We start from the raw sequence: 15,958 nt of genomic DNA, 5'->3' as shown, positions 1-15,958 counted from the left end.
TGGCAGTGCCAACTTATCAGTGGGGTATTTGGTCAGAGCATTATTAGGGCCATAGCTGACCGATTTCAAGGGCAAAGGAAAGGATGTGATCACTAACAAACGTGGTGAAAAGTGCGATTGTTAGACAAAGAGCTCGAGGCTGTGAGCGAGGGGTTGGGGGAGGTCAGACTTTTAGCTGTCGGCTCCCTGTTCTCCGAATGGCTCAGTGACAGACACTCCTGAAGCCCTGTAGAGATGTCAGCCTAATTGTTCTGACCTGTGACTCGCCTTGAAAGAAAATTGGAATATTGAGAACAAATCTCACCTTAACCCTCCACCCCTCTCTCTTTCATTTTGGTTTGTCAGTTCAGCTGAAGGTTCCTGACAAGAGTTGGGGATGTTTGCCCTGCAGAAAACCTCCGACACAAAGTGTTGCAGTGTTAAACTGGTGTGGTGATTATCAAAACTATGCTTAATTATAGTGTTAGGAATTAGCAAATGTGTCTTCCTTTGACATGGGCAGTAAATGTTTGTTGTACCATATATGACCCATGCTTTTTCAAAGACTGTTCCACCCACGTCTAGAAGTTACCGTCTTCTCCAAATGTGTAAGGCAAAATTGAGTTAGCCCTGCTTTCCTTTCGGGCTGGGTTCGCCAGAGTTCAGAGGTCAAGTCTGGCTTGACAGGAGCTGAGATGAACGGTAGGGAGTGGAAGCTCTCGCCGCGAGAGGGGATATCCTGTCCTTTCCTCGCATTGGGCATGACCGCTCTGGCGACGCTGCCAAGAGGAGGTGGCAAGGAGCGCACAGGCAGCAATAAATACAGACATAGCTCCTTGAAAGAGAGGGGAAAAAATAACACGGATAAGTGGGCGATCATCCTTGCGAAACACGTCCTGAAATCAAACCCTGTCCCGGACGCCGTGCCCACAGTTCGCTGGGCAGATTCAGACAGAAATATGCCCCCGTTCCGGAAGGCAGTGTGGGGTGGCTTCCAGTGTGCTGATTGGGTGACTTCAGAGCCAAGACAGCAGAGGGGCTGTGGAGTACCAGGGGAGGGCATTGAGGAAACGGAGGCTGAGCGAAAGAGAGAGCGAAGAGAGAGGGTGACTCCTGCAGTGACTTCGAGCTGTCCTTTTTTTTTCTTTCAGCCCTTCCTTCTTTCATTTTTTTCGTCGTCCAGTTTCAGCAGCTGTAGCTACACCGTGCGGTTCTCTTTCATTTTTACATACACACACATATAAATAATCATAATATAAACACAGACTGTTGAATCACGTCTCCTAATGTCACATAGACTTTGAGTCCTTTCTCATACGTCTGCCTTTTATTTATGTCATTTGTTCGCGTGTTTCCCGGCAAGAAGCCGACATTTGTAAACACAGATTCGGCTGCTGCTGAGAAACGAAAACGGTAACTTAGTTGGAGTGAATCCACGGCATCAAATGAGGCTTTTCTGACGTGAAGGAGGGCGCTGCCCATTGCCGGCCGCGGGGCCACGATGCCGCCGTCGCACCTTTCATGGAGAGGGTTTCGGAGCTGCTGTGATTCATGCCTAAAGATCGGTGTCCAGACCCTACTATTCTAAACTTCGCTCGGCCTGCCAGCGGGACAGGAATGCGCGCTGATGAAAGACTGGGAAGAGGAGGCTGGAGTTTTTAGCTGTTTACCAATGGGAACAGTGTCTATTACCTACAGGGGAGGGAGAGAGGGGCAGGAGGGCAGCCAGGTCCCGATTCTGATGAATGAGTGAGTGATAGGGAGTGAGCGGGTCGGGGGTGGAGCTGTGTGTGTGCGTGGGTGCTCTGTGGTTTCCAGTTTCAAGCGTATAAAAAGTATTCCTCGCCTGCCAGCCTGCCACCACTGTGTCCTGCCAACAGAGCCATCCTGAGCCGGGTCCCTGGCTGCCCCCTGCTGTCCACTTGAACTGTGGTGGCAGGATCGTATAGGCTCATATAGCGCCTTTCACCATAGGGAGGGGATACTGTAGTACTCGTAAAGTAAACTAGTGTTGTAATAGAAGTAATTGAGCAAATTACTCGTCCTATGAAATTAAACATATTCAGCATCAACAGCTGGTTGAAGCCACAGTGAGCGTTCAGTAAAGGGAGTGGGGGGGTGTCGGTCCTGGCTGGGTCTAAGGAGACGTAGCGACTCCTGTGGTGGAGCGAGAGAGACAGCTGCAGGGCTGGAAGTGAGCGGGTCTGGAGGTGAGCTCCTCCAGAGGGCAGGGGCAAACCTTTAACCTCCTGTTGCAAAGGTTAAACACACCAGGCTGCTCCCGGGACTCTCCCTGACGCCTGGCCTGACGCAGCCAACCGGCCTCCCGGGCTGATGGCTAGGGTGCGAGTTTGGGAACTGGGCCCTGGGCTAACTTCTGACGGCACTGGGACTGAGAACGGGTTCATACACTCAATAGAAGTCTTAACACGTGTTGTAGCACTTTTTTAAATAGAAGAAACTACAGCCATTGCTGTTGTAATGTACTGGAAACTAAACGCATTTCATGAGTCACTGCATTTCTGCAAGTAACGTCTGCTGTGGGATCCCTGTGGTGTATTTATTCGGCTCCGGGAGCCCGGTGCAGCTGACAGGACTGGTTTCGGCAGCTCTCCTCTGCTTCCCACACCAGAGCAGGCAGGGCGATGTCTGTGTGATAACGCACATTAATCTAACCCTCCTCGGCAGCTGCACACTTCATCAGGGGCAGCCGAGTGAATTAGGGCTTTGTTAGTCCAGCTGTAAAGCGACAACAGCGCAGGAAGCACGACCAGCACACAACGCAACGCACTGCAGCGGCCAGCAGGGCCACCGCTGACCAGTTGTTTCGGCTGTCGAGTTCCTGGCTGTCCTCTCGGTTTCTCAAGGTCCTCCGCGGCTCTCCTGGGCTAGGCTTCCTGCCATTCGGACACAGTCTTCCTGCGGTTGGGAGAGCTGGGCTGACCGGGAGATCAGGGACACGCCGGTTTGCGTCCCCTGCCCAAGTGCGGTGACGACAAATCTGTAAACACAATCCGCAAACGCTGCAGTCCAGTGAGAACAGGAGACTTCACCACCACCAAAAAGTTTCTGTAGAGCTCTCTGTTCCTTTTGTACAATACCGGCTTTTATACATTTATTGAATTGATATAATAAACATTTAAAACAACACACATGTGAAAAAAGGAAACATTGGTATGCCTGATCATTCTTTAAAGCTTGAGACTCTCCTGGTTCAAATTCACTTTCAGAAGTAGCACTTTCGGTTTGCCGCATGCTACAGTTTGCCGCAGTGTCTGTAGTTGTCAAGCCTTGTGTAACTGGAGCGGGAGACGCCGAGGGGGCTTTGGACCACGGCCGCCAGACCCCCTGCTTCCTCGTTACATTCAGGAAATGTTCCCACATTCGATCCTGTCCTCTAGGCTGGATCCAGCGCCGAATTGGCAGGACAGGACACACAGGTACACTGTGGGTGTGTGGGTCACTGCTCTCGTGTTTCCCCACAGAGCTGCTTCCCCCCCCCACTGCGGTGTATATTAGCAATGCTGCTGCAGCCCCCCACCTCCCCCCGGGGCTGTGATGCTACAAAAGGAAACCTGCAGGGTCACGAGCTTTGTCCGCGGGAAAGGTGGCTTACAAGCCGTAACCGTATACCGCCAGCCTGCTGGTACATAAAGCTCTTCAGGGGGGAAGCATTAAAAAGGCTCGGCAGTGCGATGGCCTCTGCATCCCTTTTTCTCGCAGCCCCTCGTAACTGTAAGCTCAGTGGAAACCAGATTTTATAATCAAGGAGTCAATGTTTTTACCCTCTAATTAGTCTGCATGTGAGAACAGATTTGTGTTCTCTTGCAAAATCTTTAATATTCTTCTTCTGTTTGTCTAAACGCTAACCCCACCTACAGTTCTCATGTTACACAGACCAAACAGCGGTCACCGTGATCCCACTCACACCGCCTGTGCGTTTTCTATGCATATGATCGATTTTTATGATTGATTTCCTGTTGTGGCACTAAAACTGCATCTTATTTGAATTCCCTGTTATACATGGAGAATAACTTAAATCAATCAATCAATCAATCAATAAGCATAGGCTACATACCTTTGTCCATTCCCTACATTAACCCTTATCCTATATTCTGTAAACCTTCATTTAGTTCACATTAAATGGAAACGGGTATTATACATCAATAGATCATTTGTTTTTAAAATAATCCTCTTAAAATGATGCATATGTTTGTAATTAATAGTGCCAGCGTGGCTTGTGTGATGATAACCATTGCTCTCCTATTATTATTGGAGTAAAAGCCCCGCCATTAAAGGAAAACTTGAACATTTTATGCAACCCACATCAGAGAATATCTGACACATTTGCCTTTCTTTCAAAAATACATGGATTCAATCAAAGAAAGAGCTGTTTCGTGCCTTGAGAGGGGTCTGCAAGAACTCTGCGCCTTGTAAAACAAGCGTCTCAGTATCACAGCGATCTGCCGTTCCCCCGATACCAATGGCTCACACGACAGACTTCAGACCTGCTGTCTCGCTATGGGCAGTGCTGTCTTGCTAACCAGCTGAACATTTCTGAACAGAGTAATCTGGGTCCCATCTTCTGCTAAAGGAGACGTCCAAGCAACGGGGCGTGAGTTTAGTGTCTCAGAGGTCAACTCGACGGATGAGGGCAACGGGAACGACTGAAAAGACAGTTTGAAAAGACGGGTTGTTTCAATTAAAAATGAAACTATGTCTCTCTGCCTCTGAAGGCACACAGCCAGTACAGCGTGAGAACAGGGGTATAACGCTGGGGTAGTAATGCATGGAAGCAGGTTGTGTCTGGTGTGGGGGCACGGAGGGTAGATTGGGGGGTAATGAAGGATCAGAGGGGTCAGAACAGTCTGAAGGGTAGGTGGTTTGTTTACAGGATTGACCAGAGCATCGCAGGAGTTTCCTCCAGGAACGAGCCCACTACGTCGTATCTGTTGTCACCCACACTAACATGCACACACACACACACACCTCGGTGCACTGCATTATCAGACAAGGTCAACCTGCAAGCTGGAACTTGCCTGTGCTAACACCAGCACCTATTAAGGAAGGGAACCTTGTCCTGCGTGCCTAAGAACAGACTGTGTGTACCTGCGGGAAGTATCGGGAGGGCCCACAGTGCCGAGGGCCCGTAACAGGAACCAGAGTGTGCCGTGCCTGAGTCGCGGGCGAGGGAGAGGACAATCCAAGCATGTTGTTGACATTAAATTGTAGGTTATGGGTTACAGAGCTCAGCAGCGAGGAACAATCACTGCTTAATCAATCCCTTTACAGCCCCACACAATGCGAGTTGAGTTCTAGCCACCCGTTGTGCAGAGAAAGATATCCCTTTAGTGTTTCGCAAAAAAGCCACGGTTGCCAAGCCAGAGGAGAACATTGGTATTACGCAACAGAGTCTTTATTTGTTTATTTATGCAATCATTAATTTAGTGTTTGGGTCTTGTAAGCGGACAAAGAGTGGTCGAATGCCTGCTGTCCGGTGTCGTGGAGCCACACAGCGTGGGAGCTGTGAGAGAGACAGCTGATCGGTGGCCCGGCAAGTCTCACTTCAGTCGATCTGACCAGAACGGTGCAGATCAGGTGCCCCAGGGCCTTGACCCGTGGGCCGGACAGGACAAGTGGGCAGCACGACACGAGCACACCTGACACGGAAAAACAGACGTCAAGATGATGATTGAGCCAATTAAGCCCCCGAGAGCCGAGGTGAAGAGTTGGAGTTGGAGTCTCTCCCCGCTACTGGGTAAGGGAGCGGACAGCCGCTGTCACGCGCTGTCCCCCGTCCCCCCACCCAGGCCGCGCTGTCGCCCCTGCTCTCTCGCTGACCACAGCACGTGACGCGGCGGCGGAGGCTGATCGGACCAGAAGGGTTCACCGATCCGGAAAGCGGGCTAATGAGATCCCTGCCAATATAATGAAGCCGCAGAGATTGACAGGCAGGAGTGGAGCGCGCCCCTCTCTCCTCGGGACCCCCACACACATACACAAACACTCCTCCGCTCCGGGTCTGACACTGAATGGCTAGCACACCGCCGCCCTGCGCCATGGGAAAAGCGGTGGCCCCGGAGAGTGGCTCGGGTTCGCAGCTCCCCTTCATCTCTATAGATCCCGGTTCCACTTGGCTACAACCTGACCTTTCTGCTCCAGTCGCCCGCTCTCACCTTTATTAAAGCTCACAATGCCTGACATTCAGCCCCTGGGTTTTCTTTCGGCTTCTTTTTTCAACTGATACGATGTATTTATATATATTGTTTCATTTCTGGTTCGGAGGTGTGTTTAGGTTTGTGCCAATTCCTTAACAGAGAGAGAAGTGAAGCACTGGGCTTCGTTTACACTTTACCTTTAAAGCACTGATTTAGCTTTTTCACAAGTTACAGATCTCTATTATAAGGAACTAGTTCGTTATTTCAAAAGAGACCCATAGGAGATCGAAGCCCTATCAGCCACTCATCACAGTTCATTGTGAGGCAGCAGCAGCTTCTGGTGGGCAGGAGGTAGAAGTGCAGCCAGTCCCAGCATCCCCCTCAGCTGCTGTGAGGTGAGGGGTCGGCCCGGGTAGGGGGTGCAGGGGAAGGCAGCTGTGCCCCTCACCTGCCTTGGCTTGGGAATAAGAGAGTGCCTTTTTTCCCTCCTTCCTTCTTTTTCCTCTGAGGAAATCGAATCTGATTTCAGCTCGCAGGTATCCACTGGAGGTCTCTCTGCCTGCTGACACATTGTAGGTTTTAATGATTCATGGGGTAGTGTTGGGCAGGAGTAGGTGACCGCCTGGGCTGACACAACTGGGGTCGAACTGGGACTGTGAACTCTCGACAACGGGGATTTCTTGAGATCTTTATTCAATTGTGATTCTGCACTCTTATCGTTCCTCTTTGCCGATTTGAAATAGAAAAAAAACGTCATGGTACAAAAAAGGAGGATTTTCACGATAAATCAAACAAAAACAAGCTTTTTAACTTGCTCTTTCTGTCTTTAGCACACACACCCCTGCCCCTCACACGCACACTTTCTCTTTCTCTCTCTGTCTCTCTCTCTCTCCATTTTCATGCTACATTAGAGAATACGTTAATTGTGAAAGGCACGGCATCGGCAGGCTGAAAAGGGAAAATAATAAAGACCTCCGCAGGCTGAAAACAAAGTCTCGTGACTCCTTCAGTTTCTCCCGACTGAGTGACACGTGACCGACAAGAATGAAGCAAAGCAGGGTCACAAAGTACAACATTAAACGACAACTTCATCGCTCCCCCGGGCGTACGGCCGCCCCCAGGCCAGGTCAGGAGAAGAAGAGCGGAGTGTCCCCTACAGACATCTGCAAAGTGATGAATTGGACAATAGTGTGAAACCAATTCAAAACAAACAGTTTCTCAGCGCTGTAGGGCTCGTCAGGAGTGTTTATGTAGCCGTTTAACGTCTCTAACCGGAGACGCTGCTTTTGAACACGTCTTCGGCCACGGATCTCTTTGTCCCGAGCGGATGACTTATCACCCGGCGCCCGTGACTCGGCTGGGGAGTCACCTGCTCCTGGAGCTCATGTCGGACACTGCTGTTTATTTTGCTGTTGGAGAGGAATGCTTAATCTTTGACCTCTCAGTGGGGGGAGAAAAACTTAAGCAGCCGCTCCCGGATGGCCAGTTGGGGGCACGTGAGAAAAAGAAACAATAATATATTGATTTCAGGGATGGCTTTAAGGAAGGGGGTCTGGAGGGGCTGTCCAGAGTCTGGGGTCAGACGGCAGGCAGGTATCGGTGGGATTTCTCAGGGGCCGGGAAATAGACAGCTGCTTTGAGAGTCTGAGACCGAAGTGGCCAGAGAGAGATGCCTGCATCTGCAGAGGTCAGGGCTGTGGTAGGAAACCAAAACGGCTGACGTCCGTGCACTGTGCGTTGGGTCTGTATTCAGCGGCCTCTTCTGGGGATGATTCATGAATCTGGTCGTTCCCGTCAGGCTGCACTGAGGGCGATTTCTGTGGATTCGCCGCACAGAGCGACACCTGGGTCTGCAGCTGGGAGTGTGTGGTGCATGAATCATCTCCACGTCCCACTGAGAGGGAGAGAGAGGGGGGGGAATGCCGCTGCTCAACACCAGAGAGTCCACAGATGCCTAGCCGGGCCTGACGTTTCTGTGTCGGTCTTGAATGACTTCGACTTCTTGCTGGTGTCCTTGTTTGTTTTCATTGTCACAATCAACACTGCGATGCGCCACACACTGATTCATGTCACCCTTTATCTACAGAGGCTGTGTGAACGCAGGGGCCCCTGTGATCGAGGTGAACGTCTCCGTCAGATACGTTTCATTTGTGCGTAATTCCGTAATACCTTTGTCCACCAGAAATGTGTTTAATCTTGACAACCACTACAAAGATATGACTTTTCCGAGGCAAGGGAAAGACAGCTTCTGTATTCATATATTTAATTTGTGCACTTTGATGGATCGCAAACAGACTCTCGGGCTTCACTTATCTTTTTTTTTTCAGTCATTTCTCATGTAGCAAACTTCACATCAAACGGAAATGACTCCCAAAACAAAGCACATCCGAACAATAAGCTTAAACTTAACTTAAATGTTCCTGTACCTCACATGAATAGACAATATGATCTCTACACACATTGTGTGCGGATGGGTGAAGCAATACTACCTGTCACCTCGTGGAACAAAAGCTTAGGATCTCTTTGTACGGTTCACAAGTCTTTATGCGACAGCACAAAACATCAGTCGGCCTCGGAGGAAGTGACTAGACCCGGGGGTGGGATTGATGAGGTAACTCTGTAGCCTGGCACCCGATGCACTTCATCTTCCAGAGCAAGACGTCCCTCCGTTTATGACTGAAGCTATAACTGTGACGAGTCCAAAGGTGCCAGTAATGTGCGTGGGAAGCGGAAGTCCTGCTGGCTGTGTTTTTTTTAATTTAAAACACACCTGGACGTGTACAGATTTTCCCACCTGCCTTTCAGTTCCCAAATCACCTGATAGCAGGTTTCTGTTGAGTTAAAGAGTCCTGTGGGAATCACGCAGGGTCTGTAATTTGTGTCTGGTGGCAGGGCTGAAGTCTCCAGTTAACTCTGTGCAAGAGAGCATTGTGTGCTGTCGGGTCAGAGTGCAGTTAAACCTGTTTGTGTACCGGAAACAACACAGCAGCCACACGCACATTCACACGGTCCCATAATGCTTTGGCTGGGAAGATGGGGTGAGGGGGATATGGGAGATGCTCACCTCAGTATAGTGCCACAGAGTCAGGAGAATCATCAAGTGTTTCTCACTCTCCCCAGGGGTTCAAAACCACACAAAGGACATGAACAATGGCTGAGGAAGTTGCGGATCCCACCCTGCTGTCCTGCTCTCTCTGTATTTTAATGCTTTCTGTCTCGACGTGGATGCTTCACATCGTAACCGGAATGTAAACGGTGGCCTTGGCACGAGCAGGTCTTTCACTTCATTGCAACTGCGTCCCATTAAGTGTTGTAACTCGGAGCCCAGCGCCATGTCGCAACAGCCCAGCGGCGAGGGAATGAGATTGGATTAGACAGAAACCACTCTGATCTGAACGGATTCTGTTGCACCCATTTCCCAATGCAATATTTTAATTAATTACAGGGTATTACACTGATATTGAGTTGATTAGACTTCGATACGGTGTTATAAATCTATAAAGGTAGTAACACGGCTGTTAACATTTGTCATTGTTTTTCTTCTGTCCACAAATTGATACCACGACCCTTGTAGCAACTTCACTATTACTACGTCTGGTTAAGCTTTTTACGTAAAACAGGTCGGGGCCAAACAAGAACACTGTTCCTTAAATATTCCTTAATAATACATTTGTAATTTCTAATAAAAAGTCTGCCCAGGTGACAGGAGCTCATCAGTGCTGGAGCGACTTTCTACTTCTCCTTCTTTTTACTCTTTCTAAAGGAGATAGAGAGAGAGGGAGGGAGAGAGACGTGTTGTCACAGTTGTTCACATCTCCATCCTGGCCTTCGGCGGCAAACAACGGCCCTGTCAGTCACGGAGAGGCAGGGCTCTGACTCCGGTCAACCTGGAGTTTTCAGATGTCAAACCGAGACACATTTCTCTGTCAGGTGCTTCCTAATTTGGGTTGATTGGATCTGAGAGAGGAGTCAGGGGCCCAGGGCATGCCGGGAGGCAGCAGCTCACACTGAGCAGTCAATCAGTCGAGGTCCACAAGGCAGGAGACATCGCTCAGACGGCTCTGTGACGAGCGCTCTAATGCGATACTGTGGCAATCTGCCTCCCGACAACCCCGTCCTTCCAGGGCTGTTATGACAGTAATCCCCAATCAATAGGATTAAGGTGTTTACAGCTCAGCTCCCACAATGCAGACTGATTGAAGGAGATCTTGTCTGCTGGTTCCTGGGGGAAAAACAACTCAAGCCAGCCAGCACTCCCATGTAGTGACCAATTTGTTTTAGATATACATTTCTCCCTGTCACCTGTTGCAGCCTATCAGGGGTGGGGGTCCCTGGGTCCCTGCGTTCCTGCGTCCTTCAAGAGGGGCTGTAGATGAAGGCACAAAGGGAGAGCAAGACACGACAGACGGGTGAAAGTGAAAGTGAATAGTCTCCACTGATGAGCAAGTTAAACGCATTATTTCCTGCTGCATTGATTTCTGATCTCCTTCTCGATGAGTGCCTGCAGAGTGTTTGATTTCATCTTCCCATCTTCCGTGTGTTCGTCTTCTCATCTCTTGGGATCCATTCGACAGCTTCCTTTGTCCATCTTTGATCAGTTCTTTTTGCGATGCTTCCGGCCCCTTGCCATTTTAACATCTTCACTCTTTCTGTGATGTCACATTTTCATTTATTTCTGGCTCTCCTCGTCATTGCGATCACTCATTGTTGCATGCCGAGATGGCTTTCGGTATCATTTCTGCACATTTAAATAAAAACATCAGATTAAAGTTCCAAGAAAACATGCTTAGATGTGAATGAAGACACAGACAACGTGAGTTATTCCAGTCATTATCGTAACAACAACGATCAAAATAATCCCTCATGTGTTGAAGTGAAAATTGCCTTCATGCACTCTTGTGGGAACTTGCTCCACAGCCGGGAGACTGCAGTGGCTTTTATGATGATTTATACTGTAATTCATGAGATAAACCCTAATGGTGCCATTATGAAAGTAAAAGAGTCGAGATGCAGCAGCGTATCGAGATGATCTGTCAGGGACGGGATAGAGGAGCCAACGCAAACGTGCTTTCCTATTAAAACTGAGAGGCTCTGGATTCTCCGTCTTTTCTTCCTGGTTTCCAGTGAGGGATCATCAGGGCAGCCTTCGGATCAAACAATCGCTAACTCTGAGGACGGGTCACTCGTGGGCCTGACCTTTACAGCTGTTCATGTTTCTGAAAAAGCAGGGGATTACAGCACATACAACACCCCCCACCCCTCCGCTCGCCAGCTGTCCACCTGCAGTCAAGCCATCAATCCCAGCATGCATCAGTTCAGGCTGGAATGAGTTCCAGTGGTGGCTGGGAGAGGACATGTTCGCCCGAGCTGTCAGAGAGAAGCCCTGGCAGCTGACAGCGATGGAGCGGAGGAGCCTTGCACCCTAAACCCCAAGTGCAACCTAGAACCCCAGCTGTAATCTATAAGTGCCCCCCGAGCCCTGTCATATGCCAGTCGCCCTGCTCACAGGTGATCTAGACGATCACGAGCCACACAGACAGATAGCGGCAGCGGCTCCTATCGCCCGGTGAAATCAGACGTGCCGCCCCATGTTCTTTCACATCCCAGTACCTTGAAAACGACCACAAGAGATGCCACCGCAGCCTGTGAAGGAAACTACCGTCTCTCTGTTACGTTTCATCGAGTTTAATTCACAATTAGCGCGGCTGGGCGGGGGCCGCAGCGCGCTGGGGCCTGTCGACGCAATCTTGTTTTCTTTCCCTTCGTTTTTCTCCCCTTTGTCCGTCCCCTGAAATTACCCACATTCTGAAAACATGCCTCCAGGCTGCCTCTTTTATCAATAAAGGGTTTTGGAGATTGAAAAATTACAGGGCGGGGCCGGGCTGTGTTGGGTTTATTTAGGCTGAGCCCGGGCTGCCTGATACCTGTTAAATACTGGTGTGCGTATCGGAGCAGCGGCAGACGTGGCGGGGGAGACCTCAATCACTGTTAAGCCCCTGCTGTCCCGACAAGGCCCCCAGCACTTCACCTAGGGTGTCTCATCCTTTGAACGCACTTCTGCGCACCAATATATTAATTTAAGTCCAATTACCGTGTTGCACAGTAAGCTATACTGCGTGTCACTGCGCCGGCAGTGATCTGTGTAATTACCACACTTCGGCAAACTCTGTATCACCTATAATGCTCTGAGACACTGAAGATATGTTTACCGCTCGGGCTGCAACTTTGTAATTCTATGTTATTTACATGTGTAATTGCATTGCATGTATGTGTCTATATGTGCCCAATTTTCCAAATAATTGGTGTGCGTGGAAATCTTGCAGAAATCCCAAAATAGGAAGAAGCAGAATAAGCAACACATGGGTACAACAGCATCCAAAACAAATACAACTCCAAGCTTTTCTGTTGCCTGACACATTTGTTTTTACTGTATAGACCTGTATGACATGTTGACAATATTTAATTGGTAGAACGGGTGTTAAAAAGTGTATAGAAATGCATATTAGCTGGTTAGGGAATGATGGAACCATAATTATCTGTCAAACAACATGTGTAAGTGTGTGATTGTGTGTGTATAAGGCCTTTTAAGGGAAAATAGTTTCACTGGGGTAAAACCCCAGCTTTTCCTTTTTCTTGGTGGGACTCCCAATGAAATGTCTAGACTGTCCCCCAACTCTTGACAGCCTGCGTGCGTTGAGTATTACAGTCTCTTATTAAGGCAGTACAGTAACTCAAACCCTGGCTCACGTGCCGTGCTGTACATCAGGGCCTGAGTTATTGCTCCAGCAGCCCTGAAAGCTATTGAGCAACGAGCGCCGGATGGATTAGTCTCGGCCAGCCGGGGGGATTGCGTTGCTCTCTACCCTGCCTTGCCAGATTCCTTTGGAAGTTACGGCACCAAGCCTGTCCCGCGTTGCCATTCAGCGCCTGCCATGGCAACACAACACAGAGACGCTAACAATGGCTGAAGGCAGTTAGAGGCAGCTACAGTAAGTACGGCAATTAGCTATTTCTGTTCAGAGGCACTTATTGGAGTGAAAGCATTACATTGTGCACCACTTGGGAATCCATTGTGGCGCTGATGTGAGTGCTGTGTGTTTGGAGCGGGCCGCGGCTTTAGTATACGCTGGTAATGGAAAAGCACCGCGCCGAAGCCAGGCCTCAAGACTCGGTATGGTTACTCAGCCGGGTCCAGAGCGACAAAATGTTTCAGATAGTCCAGTGTTGTGACGGGACGTTATTAACAAAGCCTATCCAAGCACAACAACAAAATCCCCGCCGGTGTGTCTTTTCCACGACGGGAAAGCCTGAGACGTATAGAACCTCTGGACAGTTCCGGAACCTCAGTCCCTCTCGATTCATGTGCCCTGTTCTCCTTACTTTCCGCTCCAAACCCTAACCCTACAGCGCCGGCTGCACTCACACCCGCTCACAAAGAGCTGCGAGTCCCGACACGATCGATCCTCTTTTTAATGTTTTTTCCCCCTTTTTTGAACATTCCTCATTAGTAATTACGGGCTGCGTTATTCCGACAGCAACAAGTATCGCTGTGATTGCGATCTGGTTCCCCCCTCCCGTGAGGAGAAGCGCCAGATCGAGGAAGAGACGCACGTGGTTCCCTTTTCCCTCTGTGTCCGTAGGGGGTCGGGTATTGCAGCCCTGTGCTCTACAGCCAGGCAGGTGTGGCTCTCTGGGGGCCACAGGGGACTCTAAAGGTCGTCTCATTTGATTACAATGGTTGAGGGCTTTACTGAGGTGTGAACTTTAGTGTCTCTTATCAGGGACCGTTTACAGTTTCCTGCTGCGAACAATTGGCAGTAAATCAGGCCAGCAGCACCAGCTCTCACCTGCGTACACAACACGAGGGCGGGGGTGCGGCCTGGAGCCAGTCCCTCTCTGGCACTGCAGACCCGGTCCTGCTCAAGAAAGACGGGGCCTCCGACGCGGTGAAACGTGAAGGCCGATAATGAGCAGAGCCTCGGGGGAGGAAAACTCTCATCGCCGGTGCTTAATCGCATTGTCAATGATCGGACTGCGGCGGCTCAGGCGAGTCCCATATAGATGCGTACAGCCGGGCCTGGGCTTTATTATCTGCTTTCGTTTTGATCTGATTTGAAGATTTAAGTGGCTCTTAGGAACCTAATCCATTATTAGAGATAGAGGAAGGATACCGAGCTCTTCTAGTGCAGTGTGTGGGGCTGGGGCAGGCTTTTTTTGTTGTTCTTGGTCTGCGTCATGAAGCCAGGCTTTCGAGCCTTTACCTGCAGATGCCGGCTGCGTTAGTTGTCCCTCAAATAAAGTACAAGAGGTGAAACGACAGAAAAGACATCCATTTCTTTGTTTCCCTTTCAATTTTTACTGACAAGTGCCTGGAGGTCTCAGGTGTGTCAAGATTAGGGGATGGATGCTGACTCTCAGGACCCTCACCGGAGACATGATTCACTTTTTCTACCTCACGTCACCTCTGCCGACTGAGAATTCAATTTAATTTAATTTCCAAAAACAGGCGCGGGGTGACACCTTGCGGCCACATTGAAAATTACACACATTATTTGATGTGAGTATCGGAGTCACACACAGCATTGTCTTTCTTTCTCTTTGATTTCGCTTCTTCAAAAATAGCTACATCTAACAGATAAACAGTTCTTCATGGCGGTATCCTCCTGAACAGATCTGTGGGAAGGTTATTTCACTGGGAGTTCAATATTTTCTGTTTATTATTATTATTACATGGTTTCTGTATTTGAGTGTTGAGTGCCTGATATTTCGGTGTATCCCACAATCCTCCCAACTGCCAATCTAACACGCCACCGGCTGGCCAATGACAGGTAGCGCATGCTCAGAAAGCAGCACACGAGATGTGAGTTCTCTGCTCTCGCCTCCCTCAGGGACACTGCGCCCCTGGGGTAGGAATAGAGGACACAGAAGGGAGGCTGAGGTTCTTCCGTGTGCTGGTTTACAATGCACGTTTACATTGTTACATCGAACCCAGCTGGGGGGAAGGCAGCATTAATACCAAGGCAGCTCACCTGACCCAGGGCCAGCACTGTGTCTTTGTCCTACTGAGCTCTGTGCCCCTGCCCTGTGCCCCTGCTCTTTCTCCTGCCCTGTGCCTCTGCTCTGTACCCCTGCCCTGTGCCCCTGCTCTTTCTCCTGCCCTGTGCCTCTGCTCTGTGCCCCTGCTCTTTCTCCTGCCCTGTGCCCCTGCTCTTTCTCCTGCCCTGTGCCATTGCCCTGTGCCCCTGCTCTTTCTCCTGCCCTGTGCCTCTGCTCTGTGCCCCTGCCCTGTGCCCCTGCTCTTTCTCCTGCCCTGTGCCTCTGCTCTGTGCCCCTGCTCTTTCTCCTGCCCTGTGCCCCTGCTCTTTCTCCTGCCCTGTGCCATTGCCCTGTGCCCCTGCTCTTTCTCCTGCCCTGTGCCTCTGCTCTGTGCCCCTGCCCTGTGCCCCTGCTCTTTCTCCTGCCCTGTGCCTCTGCTCTGTACCCCTGCCCTGTGCCCCTGCTCTTTCTCCTGCCCTGTGCCTCTGCTCTGTGCCCCTGCTCTTTCTCCTGCCCTGTGCCCCTGCTCTTTCTCCTGCCCTGTGCCATTGCCCTGTGCCCCTGCTCTTTCTCCTGCCCTGTGCCTCTGCTCTGTGCCCCTGCCCTGTGCCCCTGCTCTTTCTCCTGCCCTGTGCCTCTGCTCTGTGCCCCTGCTCTTTCTCCTGCCCTGTGCCCCTGCTCTTTCTCCTGCCCTGTGCCATTGCCCTGTGCCCCTGCTCTTTCTCCTGCCCTGTGCCTCTGCTCTGTGCCCCTGCCCTGTGCCCCTGCTCTTTCTCCTGCCCTGT

At 50.3% G+C, this 15,958-nt stretch overlaps 1 protein-coding gene across 1 annotated transcript in view; it reads left to right on the top strand.

The window, feature by feature from the left end:
- LOC136717099 (coiled-coil domain-containing protein 170) overlaps positions 1 to 15,958 on the top strand; it is a 54,319-nt gene that overhangs the window by 22,534 nt on the left and 15,827 nt on the right. The gene's annotated exons all lie outside the window — the stretch shown is intronic.

Source organism: Amia ocellicauda, chromosome 21, assembly GCF_036373705.1.
Source record: "Amia ocellicauda isolate fAmiCal2 chromosome 21, fAmiCal2.hap1, whole genome shotgun sequence".
NCBI lineage: Eukaryota > Metazoa > Chordata > Actinopteri > Amiiformes > Amiidae > Amia > Amia ocellicauda.
The sequence above is the reverse complement of the archived record's forward strand: the minus strand, read 5'-3'. Positions and strand labels throughout refer to the sequence as shown.